General features: G+C 40.8%; 1 long non-coding RNA gene across 1 annotated transcript in view; it reads left to right on the top strand.

The window, feature by feature from the left end:
- The window catches only part of LOC105855433 (uncharacterized), a 33182-nt gene extending 19266 nt beyond the window's left edge, over positions 1–13916 (top strand). Inside the window, exons 4-5 of the long non-coding RNA XR_012914531.1 lie at positions 254–4820; positions 6444–13916. This is a non-coding gene — a long non-coding RNA (uncharacterized LOC105855433). The remainder of the gene's footprint in view (positions 1–253; positions 4821–6443) is intronic.
- The last annotated feature ends 508 nt before the right edge of the window (positions 13917–14424 follow it).

The raw sequence follows: 14424 nt of genomic DNA, 5'->3' as shown, positions 1-14424 counted from the left end.
CCATTTTTGGTGGGAAGAACAGTTAAAACTGTCATTAAGGGCTACTTGGTGGGAAGGTGGTCGGGGAGGAGAAGAATAAGGGAAGAGTGGTATTAATGAACATGCCTGCAGCGATTTGTGATTTTTATTCAAATACAGGCTGTCTTCATTTTTTGACTCTTTGCTTTGTGATAAAATTGGTAGTTGCCTGTGTTTGTTTACTGGAGATAGTGGTGATAATATCATTGGATTTTCTTCCACATTTATTTTAAAGGCCCTTGGATTGGAGCTGGCTTGGGAAGCAGGAAACTGTCTACTGTCCACGATCATTCTGAAGCACCTAATCCCTTAACTGGAAACTGGTTCCTTTCTAATGAGACTTTTCAGAAGAAAGACACAAAAAATTTCAAAAGCCATTCCAATTTCCAAAGAAATTTTATAGAAACCTAGAATTGTATAGCTGGGAAGCATCTCAGAGTCCCCTGATTGAACCCAGCTAAACTGGCGTGTGGACAGCAGTTCATGACCCCATCCCCAGGGGAGGTCACCCCGCGTTGGAACAGCAGGACATTCTACAGAGCAGCAGCTTGGTGGCAGACGAAGTTGTTCCCAAATCATCATTCTATTACTTGCCAGCTATGTGACCTTAGAAAACAATTCAACTTCCCTAAGCCTTGGTTTTCTTACTTTATAATGGGGAGAAGAGTATCTAACCTTTGGTCAAGTTGTTAAAAGGAATAACCAATGTACAGTGATTACTAGTAATTTCCATTCAGTAATAATTTTAAGCTTTTTCATGATATCAACTATTATACCAGTTAACTTGGGCAGGTCTAGGTCCAGTCTGAAGAGGCTGGGGACAGAGGAGAAGAAAGGGTATTGGATTAAGTCCCTGCACTCCAGACCCTTATATCCAACTATCTATTCGACATCACCTCTCAGGTATCTAATATGCATTTCACACTTAACCTATTCAAAACCAAGCTCCCAATCTTTTCCCCCAAACCTGCTCCCCAAGTCCGTCTCAATTAATGGCAACTCTGTCTGTCCTTCTGGTCTTGTGAAATGCCAAAAATGTTGATGTCATCCTTGACTTTTTTTCTTTCTCTCACCCATTCAACTGCCAGGGAATTCTATTGACTCAAACTTCAAAATATGCCTAGAATTGAACCATTTTGCAACACCTCCACCGTGTCTGATTTTGATCCAAGGCATCAGAGTTTTTCAATATAGGAGTCAGAATGGCTCTGTGAAAATGTACGTCAGATCAAATCACTGCTTAACTCAAAAATTTCCTATGGGCTCTCTATCCCACTAAATAAAAGTCAAAGACCATATAATGGCCTACAAAAGTGCTACTCAAGTACAGTATATGGACCTGTGTCTGCAAACTGTTACTACTCCTTTTTATTTATTTATTTATTTTTGAGTCAGGGTCTTTCTCTGTCAACTGGGTTAGAATGCAGTGGTGTCATTATAGGTCACTGAGACCTCAAACTCCTGGGCTCAAGTGATTCTCTTGCCTCAGACTGCCAAGTAAGTGGACTACAGGTGTGCACCACCATGTCTGGCTAATTTTCTATTTTTTTTTTGTAGAGATGGGGTCTTGGTCTTGCTCAGGCTGGTCTTGAACTGCTGGCCTCGAGTGATCCTCCTGCCTTGGCCTCCCCAATGTGCTAGGATTGTAGGCATGCTCCACCACACCTGGCCTGCCTGACATTTTGTTCATACAAGACTTTCTCAATGAAAGAAACAGTGAATTGATTTACATTCTGGTGCAAACTCTTTATCTCCTTGCAGAGTGGCATTTATGCAACCAAAGACTTGATCAAACAGGCAGTAGTGACACTGAAATTTATGAGTACCAGTTTTTTTCTGGGTGCACACTATTATTTGGTGTTATCATTGCTGCCATTTTCCCTAATTGTTAGGTGAAAATAATAATATCTTATTGTTTTAATTTGCTTTCTTTATGAATAGGGATGAGTATTAGTTCCATATTTTTAGCTTTTTTGTTTTGTGGACTATCAGTATTCATTTTGAAATAATTGTTTAATATTTTAACAAGTTATATTAATTTATATAAATAATATCTTCCTATTTATAAAGATATTAAACAGCCCCTAAGCTTTTGTATTTGCTGTACATATTTTTGTCTGGTATTTATATGTTTTTTGTCTTTAAGGTTTTTGCATTTGAAAATTTAAAATTTTATTTAGTGGACTATGTTACATTTTTAATAACTCTATCACTTTTGGGTTTAGAATTCAACCCTTCTTTAGACTTTTAATTTTAATTTTTAAGTTTTTAACTGGAATGATCTTTAATTTGCATACAAGTTACAAATATATAGAGTTCCTGTATACTCTTCACCCAGTTTCTCCAACTGTTAACATCTTGCATATCCATGGTACAATTTTCAAAACTAAAAAACTAACATCAATATAATACTGTTAACTAAACTATTGACTCTATTTGGGTTTCACCAGTTTTCCACTAATATTCTGTTTCTGTTCTGGGAGCCAATTCAGGATCCCACACCTTATTTAGTTATCATATCTTTAGTCCCCTCTGATCTGTGATAGTTCCTCAGTCTTTCCTTGTCTTTCCTAACCTTGACACTTTCTTTCCTCCTACTTAATTTTTTTTTTTTTACTTGTACAAATTTGTTTCTTACATGAGAAATTTTGTTACGTGTGTATAATTCGTAGTGATCAAGTCAGGGTATCCAGGGTGTCTGTCACCCAGGACAATATATTTTTGCCAAGTATAGTCATCCTACTCTTCTATAAAACATTGAATTTATTCCTCCTATCTCACAGTATGTTTGTGTCCTTTAACCTACTTCTCCTCATTTCGTCCCCCCACCCCAAAGACCTTACACTTCTGAAGAATACTGCTCAGTTATTTGTAGAATGTCCCTCTATTTGCTTTGTCTGATGTCCTCTCATGGGTAGATTGAGGTTCCGTAATTTTGCCAAGAATACAACAGAAATAGTGTCAGTGCCCTTCTCAGCATCTAACATGGGATTCATGATGTCAGTATGTCTCAGTCCTGCTGATAACCATGATCTCTTGGTTAAGGTGGTATCTCCTGGTTTTTCTTCTGTAAAACTACTGGTTTTCCTTTGTAATTTATAAATATCTTGGGGGAGATATTTTGACACTTTACAAATAACCTGTTTCTCCTCAAACCCAATAATTTTAGCATCTGTCTGTGGATTTAGCCCACAATAATTATTATACTGGTGTTCTAATCATGGTTTTCTATTTTCCTGTTTCTTCTACTTCCATTAATTGAAATTCTTGTGTAAGGCAGAGCTGTCTCTTCTCCCCAATTCATTTATTCATTTATTTATTTATGAATGAGCTCGTGAATATTAATTTTATTCAAGGGATTATAATCTAATACTATTATTATATATTTTGTTTCTCAAATGGTTCCTGCTTAGGGCCATTGCCTCCTGTGCCCTTTCTACATCATCCTATCTTTTTTTTTTTTTTTTTAAAGAAGAATATGTTTTCTTTTCCTTCCTTTAATTTTACTGTAACAGTTTGTCTATCCCTACTGGGTCGGTGGGGAGAAATGGGTGTGGGGTTGATAAGGTCTCGAGGAGACTAAGGCGTCCTGTCGGGTCTCGTGGTGTTCCAAGACTTCCTTGGAGAGGAAGGAGCCCTAGCTACAGGGACGCTGAGTACCCTGTGTCATGTGCTTGTTGCTGTTTAGATCACTTGCTGTGATTTAAGCAGGGTCCCAAGGCAACGCCTGGGACAACAGGCCTGACACATGTCATCTCAATGATTCTGAAATTAATACCTGATAGAAGAGAGAGGACTCCCAACTTCTTGTTTCTAGTCCAGCGCTATTTCTGTGTTCTTGAGGACGCTTGAGGCTGCCTGTGACACTTCTGAGGACATACCATCTGGCTGTGTCGCGGCTGTGTGGATTTTGAAACACAAAAAGAGAAAGAGGGAGCTTTCTTGGCCTGCGTAAGCTTTAAAAAAGTGATGTTTTTCATTCCCCTTGTCATCAGGGAAGGCAGTGACACTGCCAAGGGACGAGCGCTCGGGGCCTCAGACGAAGTGGGTGTTTGTGTTACGGGTCTTGGTGTGGGGCTGTCCTCCGGCACCCAGCTGCCAGCTGCTCTCTTCCAGTTGTCACCTGATGCCTCTGGCTGCACAGCTTCTGATCCCCGTGTTCTTGTCTGTGACTGACTGGCCGGCGCTCTCTTGCTGGGTGAGTCTTTAGGGTCACAGGGCAGCTTGGCTTCGCCCTTCCTCCAGCGATGCAGCAGCAGTGCCAGCCACGGCACTTGGTGTGACGCCATGTAGACACTCGCAGCTGCTGAGTCACTTCTGAGCCATGTCTGTGCTCACGAGTGTGAGTGAGCCGGCCCCGGCCAAGCGGTGTGGAAGGAAAATGGTCTTTAAGGACGTTACTAGACTTTTTAAGATACTCTGGTCTGTGTCACATCTGTGTTAAATGTCTTGCTATATAATAAATTCAGGTTAAGTCCAGAAGAATTTCCTGATACTAAGGATTGAGATAAGTAAATGAGATATTACCCATGAGATCATATTTGTGAAAGTGGCTTAGATCAAATGAATATCCCTTAATCCTTTCTTGCTGTGTAGATTGTTTCATTTCTTATTTTCTGTTTCGGCAGTCTACCCATAACTTGAAAGATAAATCCAGTTGTTAAGCACTTTTACATGAATATGTGATCAATTAAAGCCAGTGACAAACTGGCCCAGCCTGACGGTTTAGACCTTATCTCATAACTAAGTCTACAAGGCTGGGAGAAGCTCTGACACCCGAGACAGCGTGAAGGGCTGGAGAAGTGAGTAGTGCAACTCCCTTCTGTAGGGCTGTTTATCTGTGGTTCCTCTTTTGCTGAAAAAGAGAATTCTAGATTTAAGTTCCAGTTGTCCAGCAAAATTTATTCTTTCAAAATGTATTCACCAATCCAGTTGCTGCACTATGTGTCGGGCACTGTGCTAATATAGCTGAGAAATATAGTCATAAGCAAAATGACCGCAGGGACCTCCAGGCCTATGGCAGCACCATCCAATAGAAATCCAATGTGAGCGCATGTTGGAATGGAAAATTTTCTAGTAGCTACATTTTTAAAAAGTGAAAAGCAGATACAATTAATTTTAATAATATAGTTTATTTAAATCCATATAGCTAACATATTATGTCAACATATAATCAATGAAATATTTTACATTCTTTTATTTTATTAAGTCTCCAAAACGTTGTATATATTTTGCACTGACAACACATCTCAATTTGGATTAGCCCCATGTTAGGTGCTCAAAACTCCCATGCAGCGAGTCACTGCTGTACCAGGTGATGTAGGTTTACCAACACCCTGTACACGATTGTGCGAGGCAGTGTTTAGATTATAATGGTGGTAAGTGTTTTAGGGAGAATGGAAACTTGGCTTACATATCTGCAATTGGGAAGCAGTTTGCGCATGCTAATCGTGAAACTCGAGGGATTAGATGGAGTTAGTCAGGAATGAAGGTTAAGCAAGAACATTCCAGGCAAAGGAAGCAGCTTGTGCTAAGTCTTTAAGTTGCAAAAGGCGTGAAAAGGAAGCTGGTGTGCTCTTTGTGAGGGAGCAGGAAAATGCCGGTACTAAGAACAGAGAGAATCATCCAGAAGAGATCTGGTTTTAGAGGAAAGATGAATAATTTTTCTGGTAAGCCGGCTTTTAGGCACAAACGACAGACATGTGGGATAGAAAAACGGGAAGGTGGGACATGCTTGAAGCTCTGACTGCGGGGGGAGGGAAGGCAACACACGTAACCTAAACATTTGTACCCCCATAATATGCTGAAATAAAAAAAATAATAATTTAATTATAAATTTTAACAGGGTGAATTTTGTGGCATATAAATTATACCTTAATAAAGTTGTTTTTAAAAGAACCAAAAAAAAAAAAAAAAAAGAAAAAAGGGAAGGTGGAAGGACTGGCAATTTAGCTTTCAGGGTCGGTGGAGCTGGCAAGTCACCTCCTTTATTGAAGTCCTAACATCTGAGCTTCTTCTCAAGGGCCACTAGTTTGGTGGGCTGGAGACGGCACAGGGGAAGGGAGGAGTAAGTTGGTCAAACAGATCAAAGAGGGAAGAGATAGAGGGTGAACATAAACTGTGTGCACAGAAGGCCAAAGGTCGTGAGGGAGAGATTAAACTCAGGGGTGAAATCTCGGGGTCAACAGGAGCAGGAATGGGAGATTAAGGCAAAGGGGTGGAAACCTAGAGAGGTGGGAAGGAGGGGATCAAAGCCAGCAGCAGGTCCAGTGTGACTGGTGACCAGTAGCTTCCTTGAGTTGGCTGCCAGCAGCATGGGGGTGGGGTGGGGTGGGTGGTGGTGGGGTAGGCAGGTTTAAAGTAAAGGTGAAGTGTCGAGTAGACACTTTAAACAGCTCATTTTACCAGTATTTGTAACACATCAGCAGCTTCAGAGGAAATAACCCAGAAACTGCGAAGAAAGAAGCCCTGGAGAATAGGCTGATGCCTCAAAGGACCACAGGATGCCTCCAAGGCTGGGGAGGAAACTGCCCAGTCTGGGCACCCCGGGAAGCCTGCACGGACTGCTGCCTTCTGGCAAGCAAGGTGTCTGCTGCTCTAAGCAAGATTACAGAGATGGTGGCGATGACAGCTGAGATCCACTTTCCAAATGGGGAGGTCTCTCCTCCACCCACCCCCGGGAGAGGTCTGGACAACTCTAGTCACCAGGCAAATTTGAAAGCTTGAACTCCATCGTGATGCATTTAAACCTCAACGTGTCCGTGCTGAGATCATGTGAAGAAGCTTGATTTATGAGGTCCTGGAGTTGGTGTTTTCCACACTGTCACCTGGAATGCTGAAACAGCAAGTGTTCTCGTGGCAGCCGTGAGAGGACGCAGCAGTTGGCGAGATGGGCGGTGAGCCTGTTTGAAGACCCAGTTGCGCTGGTCACCGACTGCAAACACTGCAATTCAAGACAAAACCTAACAAAGCCATCCTACAGACTGAATGCCTTTTAGCAGGAAGAAGCTGTGCTGAGTTCAAATAACACGATGATGTCCTGCTGCATGGTGATCTTGATTTTCTTTCCTTTTTTTTTTCTTTATTGTTAATTTTCTTTTTCTTGTTACCTCTCCAAAGTTGTCTGCAGTGGTGATTTTGATTTTCAAGGACAGATATTTTGCTCAGTGGCATTTGTGGAAATGTTCATGTCTACTCTCTAGGTTGTAACTCTGACAATCTCCTCCCCTCGTAATCATCAGAAGTTGAGAATGATAGATGCACGAACCATAAGGGGTAGCAATGCATGTGAAAAGTCATCATAAAACAAGACTGGAAGAGTAGGTTTTAATCTAGGCTTGTCACAATAACTGCATGTTTACATTTATTGATTATGTTGGTTACTCAATGATTAAGAGCTGTGTTAAATCTTTTTGGAACAATGCAGACTTTTAAAAAAAATTAGTAAGTTAAGAGAAAATATGTTGAGATCTTTTGTTGTAAGCCTGGATGACATGTTCATTCAAGACTTGTTTGGATGGGGAAGGAGAGAGAAAGGTGAGGTGGAGGCAGAGGTTGGAAAGCTGGATAGGACCAGATCATTCAAGGCTTTGGAGGTCAGGACAAGGAGTTTGGATTTCATTCTATGAGTAGTAAGAAGCTGGGAAATGTTTTATGCAGAGGGGTGTTTATAAGATCTGACTTGTGTTCTTATAAGCTGCTTTTGGCTTCCTTGGGGTATAGCCATACTGAGTCTAGAGAGAGTGAATTTCCAGAATTGTAATTCTGGTCATGTAACTGGTGCAAGGCTTGATTCCCAAGTGACAGCCCAGCAAACTGAAACAGCTCTCAGAGACATGAAAGGAGCAGGATGGCGCTAGGGGGTGAGGGGTTTCCATGCCCACGTTGCTCCCGGGTTTGCTAAGGCGGGCAGAATCAAAGGAAATGTGTAATATGAAAGACTTCTTTGTAGTTTTATTTAAAGAGAAGCCATGCTTAGGAACGAGTTTGAAAAACTTGAAAATGTGATGATAAATGTCAAGCTTGCCATGTCTAGGGGACTGTCACATCTCAGAGGTGGGCTGAATAGACTGACCAGAGAGGACGCAGCTAAAGCTAAGATTCCCTTGTAGGGTTCCCAATGCTGCTTCTTCAGGGGAACTCTTACCCTAAGGGGCATCGAAGGGGATTTGAGTCCAGAAAGACCCCCTGGGATTGGAAGCCCACCCCTTTCCCTCCTTACTGAGGCAGATTTCCTCTGGGCCTCTGCGGGACGTGGCCATGTGGTCCCCTCACGCGATGTGCCATGCAGAGGGGGACAGAACTCATCTGCTCAAATTCTTTTAGTGCCGAGAGGAAATTTCAGGGTACAGATCACATGCAATCCTTCTTAGCTTCCTTTGGAGTCGGTTAACGATGAAGCAGCCCCTGATTTTGCCCGGTGCCTTCGCCGCAGGGAGCCAGGGCGCACCCTGTCACCTGCCTCTTGCACACCCAGCTCTCCTGCTCTGTTTCGCCCTCACTCCTGCCCTGCAGAGCTGGACTGGACCGATTCAGCTGACCTGTTTCTGGGAAAGCAAAGTCCATTTAGGTGTGGGCCCAGACATATCCCTTTGGCTGCTGGGGTGGTTTTCCTTGAAGTTGCCTGAACTCAGGGCAGTTCAGCAGTCTCTGGATTTTGCCCTTGGACCTGGCTGGCTCCCTCTGTCTTAGCTGCGGGCACTGATGTCCTGCCCTGCCCTGCCCGCTCTGCCCGGCCTCCTGGCTCGGCTCACACATTCCCTTCTCTGGCCAAGCTTGGGCTTTCTAGTCTGCCTGTCTCTGTGGCACTTCTCTCTCTTTATAAGACTTCGCCACCTGACCTTCCAGACGGGAGAGCACACCCTTTCCTCTTATATTTTACACCTTGAGCCCTGGGACCTGGTGAATGTTCTCACATGACATCCCCGGGCTCCTATTAAAGTCAGAAAGCTTTACACCTTCAATAGATTTTTGAAAATTCAACTCAATGATTTTTAAAGGTCAAATCTGTGGAATCTTATGAATTAGGTTTCTTTTAAAGTTTTTCTCAAAGTTATTTTGGTTTTCAGATTTTAACCCTCTGTTTACAATTTTTCAAAGAGGTACCTGGACTGCCCGACTACCCCACCCCCCTGACTTTATTAATCTATGTCTCCAATAGCTTAAAGAATTTTCTTAAAGAGTAATTTGTGCTACATCTAAGGTAAAATGGTTTTATATAAAGCACTCAGAATATTTTTAAATGTACATTTTGAACTTTAAATTGAGGTGTCAGATTTACCTCAGTAATTACAGTGAAAAGTAATTTTAGCTCTATCTTTTTAAAGAGGTACACCCTCATAATTATGCCCCTGGGTGCATTAGTAAAAACTGATATTTTTGCTACCATAGAACAAAGGTTCCTTGGAATTGCCTTTGCACCCAGCATTCTGGCTTGATTGCAGGCACAGGAAGAAGAATTAAGAAGTGGGGAAGGTCTGTACCTTAAGTGTGGCACAAATACAGGTTCAGGGGACCGGCTGCTGGAAGAAGCAGTGTTTGTCTTGGATGTCACTTGGGCCAGGCTTTGGGAGCTATCATGACTTGTCGAACTGAGGGAGGGGAACCACTCACCATCTCAGATCATTTTCTTTTCCAGTTGTAACTTCCCTTGAAGCTTAATTACATATGAAAATGTAAATATAGAAAGACTATTAAGCAGCCTGCAATGAGGTCAAAGTGCCTTCAGATTCCCTACCTGCCTTTTGTTGGATTACACATTAGTATTTCCTGGTAACGGGCAATGAACTAGGTGTTCAAAACCTTTCAGGACTCAAATAGAAAAGTGTTTGCATAAAATCCAATATTCACTGGCTTTGAAGTGGGCCCATTATGGACATGCCCCTCCTTCTCTTCCCAGCTCCTGACTTAGAAAAGCAGGTGCCTTTACAGGAACACAACCCGAAGTCTTTGCGGAATTCTGTGCGTGTCCTTTTTGCTTTACCTTGATCTTACAACAGTTTATGCAACAATGGAGACTATTATGGGACTTATTACTTTTCTTTTTAAAAATTAATACCAAAGGGAATATAGTTTAGAGATAGAATCTTTTTTTTCCTTCTCTCTATTCAAATTCCACCCACCCGTCACTGTATCCATCAAGATAATTTCGTTAAATTTATGCAAGTACTCCACGTACACTGTTGAAAAAGTAGAAAATACAGATTGGCAAGAGAAAAGAAAAATTACCCGACATCCCATCATGTGGAGGTGACCACTGTTAGCAGTTTGCTTTGCAGCAGTGTTCTCACTCTGACTCTCTGGGGGAGTGCTGTCCACTGAGGATCTATCTAGAAAATCTGCTGCCTCTCTAACCACCAACAGACAGACTGTTCCGAGACAAAGTATAGCAGGATAGTGGGGAAGCAGGAAGACCACAGTAGAATGTGCACCCAATGCCAAGGAGAGTGATACCAGCTGCGTGTTGCCCATCCTGTGGAACCACTTGGCTTGGGAGGACAGAAGATGTCCCTGTCGGGGCAGTAAACAGCTTGACTCAAACAGATGCAGACTGCAGGATGACAAGTGAATAGTGTGGGGTTATTGTGGCCTTGCTCAGTGCTTTTTTTTTTTTTTTCTTTAGTCTTTCAATTATTTTAAGTATGTGGTCTTGCTGGGTGTGGTGGAGTGTGGCTATAATGCCAGTTACTTGGGAGACTGAGGCGGGAGGATGCCTTGGGCGCAGGAGTTTGAGGCTGCAGTGAGCTATGATTGTGCCACTGCACTCCAGGCTGAGCAACAGAGCAAGACCCTCATCTCTAAAAAAGAAAAAAAAATGTTCAGCCTTGTTAATAATTTAAAAAAATATTAGTTGAAACAACTGTGAGCTCAACTACTACTTATTAAATTAGCAAAAAGTTAATTACATTGACAAAACCCGATGCTAACGGAGGTATGAGAAAACAGATACATTTATATGTTGCTAGTGACATTTAAATTGTTGCAATGATTCTAGAGTGCATTCTGTCCAGTTATAATAAGAGCAACAAAACTGATTTTATTAAGCCCTTTCACTCAGTTATCATCCACATATATAGAGGGAAGAATCCAAAAAAAGAAAGCTTTATATAGTTATAGTTCAAATTATGGGTAATCAGGTAAATCATTGTCAAGGGACTCTCCTTCTATTTTATCATTCTCGGAAATGTGTTTTGCCCACTTTGGAGAGCTCTTCTGAGTAATGGAGGCTTCGAATGGTGATTGAGCTTATGGCTGTAGGAGAGAAGCCTCCCTTGTCTGAGTGGAAAGATACAATCAGTGACTTTCTGCACAGAGGAAGCTGTTTGTGGATTTCCCATCAAATTCTCCTGATAGATAAATTGATGTTGAGTGGGAAGATAATGAAATCACAGAATTAATAGGGATCTTAGAGGACAGTGGGACACCTTATTTAACCTACTAACTGAGCCAGATACCTTCTCTAAGTACATAGGCATGTATTTGGCTGTTTGGGGCCAGCTCATTACCTCTTGGGAAAATTTGTTGGAAGTTCTATTATTTAGAATGTTCTCCTTATTTTGAAACAAAATCAATCCACTTGCAACTTCCCCCTATTAATTCCACTTCAGCCTTGTAAATATATGTATTATAGAATAAATATGCTTCTCCTCTGAGTCTTTTATTTTTCCTCTCCAGGCTTAAAAGCCCTATCTCTTTTAAACTTTCCTCAGATGTTCAAAATACAGTTATTTTTTCTTGGAAACATATCAATTTGTGATGTTAAAGCATTGCAAAGGGAAATGACTGCAATATCATGGGTGTGCTCTAAATATTGCAGAAAGGCCTGGCAGAATTGTTGATTCTTGACACCATACTTTTGTGAATACTAGGTATATTAGCTTTTGTCCCTGCCACTTACCCATATCATGTGTGTAAACAACTGAAACTCATTTGTATTTTTATTTGTGTGGCAGTTCGGGTGCTTTTCCTCTATCCTATAGAATTATTTATTTGAACCTAAGTACAGTTTTTTTGTTTTTTTGTTTTTTTTGTTTTTTTTTTTTGAGACAGAGTCTCGCTTTGTTGTCCAGGCTAGAGTGAGTGCCGTGGCATCAGCCTAGCTCACAGCAACCTCAAACTCCTGGGCTCCAGTGATCCTTCTGCCTCAGCCTCCCGAGTAGCTGGGACTACAGGCATGCGCCACTATGCCCGGCTAATTTTTTTTTTATATATATATCAGTTGGCCAATTAATTTCTTTCTATTTATAGTAGAGACGGGGTCTCGCTCTTGCTCAGGCTGGTTTTGAACTCCTGACCTTGAGCAATCCGCCCGCCTCGGCCTCCCAAGAGCTAGGATTACAGGCGTGAGCCACAGCGTCCGGCCTGAACCTAAGTACAGTTTTTAATTTATTCATATACACATATATAGGCATATGTATAAATATATACACACATGTATGTAAATATTTATGTATGCATCTATATATACACACATATATGTATATATATAACCTTCTTGATGAGGAATAATTTACATATAGTAATAAGCACTAATCTAAAGCATACTGCTCAAAGAATTTCTACATATGTAAACACCCATGTGACCATCACTTAGACCAACAAAGAATTTTTCTGGCACCCCAGAAGCTGCTCTCATGCTTCCTTACAGGGAACAACCACCTAAAGGTAACCATTATTCCGACCTCTATCACTGTAGATTAATTTTGTCTGTTTTGAACTTCATGTAAATGAAACCGTGGAATTCTAATACTCCCATTTGTGTCTGTGAGATCTGTTCATATTATTGAGTGAGGCAGAAACTGAGTTTTTTTTTAGTGCTATGTAGCATTTTGCAGTATGTATTATGCCACAATTTATCTATCTATTCAACTGTTTAGCTTTTTTGAATAAAGCTACCATGATCATTCTAGTACGTGTTTTCTGGAAAAGATAAGCACCCATATCTGCTAGATATACACTCGGAAATGGAATTGCTGGGTCACAGGGTAAGTACGTGTTTTCCTTAGAATATACTGCCAAACAATTTTCCAATGTGGTTGTACTGTTTATGTTCTTTCTAGAATGTACAGAGTCACAATTCTCCATGTCTTCTCTATCACTAATTAAGCCTTTTAGTTTTAGCCATTTTACAGAGGTGTATAGTGTTATCTCATTGCTTTAATCACAGTTTCCCGATGACTGGTTATCCACATAGCTTTCATGCAAAGTAACTGCATGGTTTGGCTCTTTCGAGTTCATTTTGGATAGCTACTTTATTATCCTATGCATTTGCTGCTGGACCTAGCTTCTGCTTGCAGATTAATTTTACTAGTGTGTCATTTTATGTCATTTTTCCTTCAGGCCCCTATAATTCAAGAATGAAGACAGAATATGGTATCAGGCCCCATAAAACTGGCATCAGTATATGGACTGGCATCTTTGGCTAGACCACTCAATCAGTGACGAAATCAGCTTACTGTGTGATTATCGGCTCACATTTTGCTGTGCTTTCAATGAGGTTATCTAGAAGTATTGAAGTATTGAAATTTAGATCTTTCCATGACTATAGTATTCTTCTGATCTATCAGTTTATTAACTAGAAGTTGGTACTTCTATCAAAAATGAAGTAAATCCTAGCTCTTGGGAGGCCGAGGCGGGCGGATTGCTCAAGGTCAGGAGTTCAAAACCAGCCTGAGCAAGAGCGAGACCCCGTCTCTACTATAAATAGAAAGAAATTAATTGGCCAACTGATATATATATAAAAAAAATAAGCCGGGCATGGTGGCGCATGCCTGTAGTCCCAGCTACCCGGGAGGCTGAGGCAGAAGGATCACTTGAGCCCAGGAGTTTGAGGTTGCTGTGAGCTAGGCTGACGCCACGGCACTCACTCTAGCCTGGGCAACAAAGCGAGACTCTGTCTCAAAAAAAAAAAAAAAAAAAAATGAAGTAAGTTTAAATTGGCATTCTTTGTGAATCCAGAATGGCTCCTATTAATCATTTATTCCTTCTCTATGAGCTCACATATCATCCTTTTGATAACATATTCTTACATTTTTCCTAATGATGTATCTCTTCCACTTTTAAATGTAGGGCAGCATTTGCAGCTTCTTATCTGAAATCAAAGTATGGTTTGGATTGATTTTTTCATTTCATCAAATTGCTGTGTTTAAATTAATTTTCTTCTTTATAAATTGAATTATTCTTAAAGATTTTAAGATAGCTTGCTACTTCACTGAATTATATAAGCACTTTTTGAAAAAGGAGAATTAGTAATTCTTTTAACATGCAAATAATCATTCATTATCTCTAGACTTATAATATTTTACTTTTGAAAACGGGCAGAATGACAGAAAAGATGGATGATGAGAAAGATTTAAAAAGGAAGATAATTAAAAACTACAAATGACTATAGACCATTTAATAAAATTA

The sequence above is a fragment of the Microcebus murinus genome, chromosome 23 (assembly GCF_040939455.1).
Source record: "Microcebus murinus isolate Inina chromosome 23, M.murinus_Inina_mat1.0, whole genome shotgun sequence".
In the NCBI taxonomy this organism is placed as follows: Eukaryota; Metazoa; Chordata; class Mammalia; order Primates; family Cheirogaleidae; genus Microcebus; species Microcebus murinus.
Note: the sequence above shows the minus strand (reverse complement) of the source record. Positions and strands in the feature narration are given on the sequence as shown.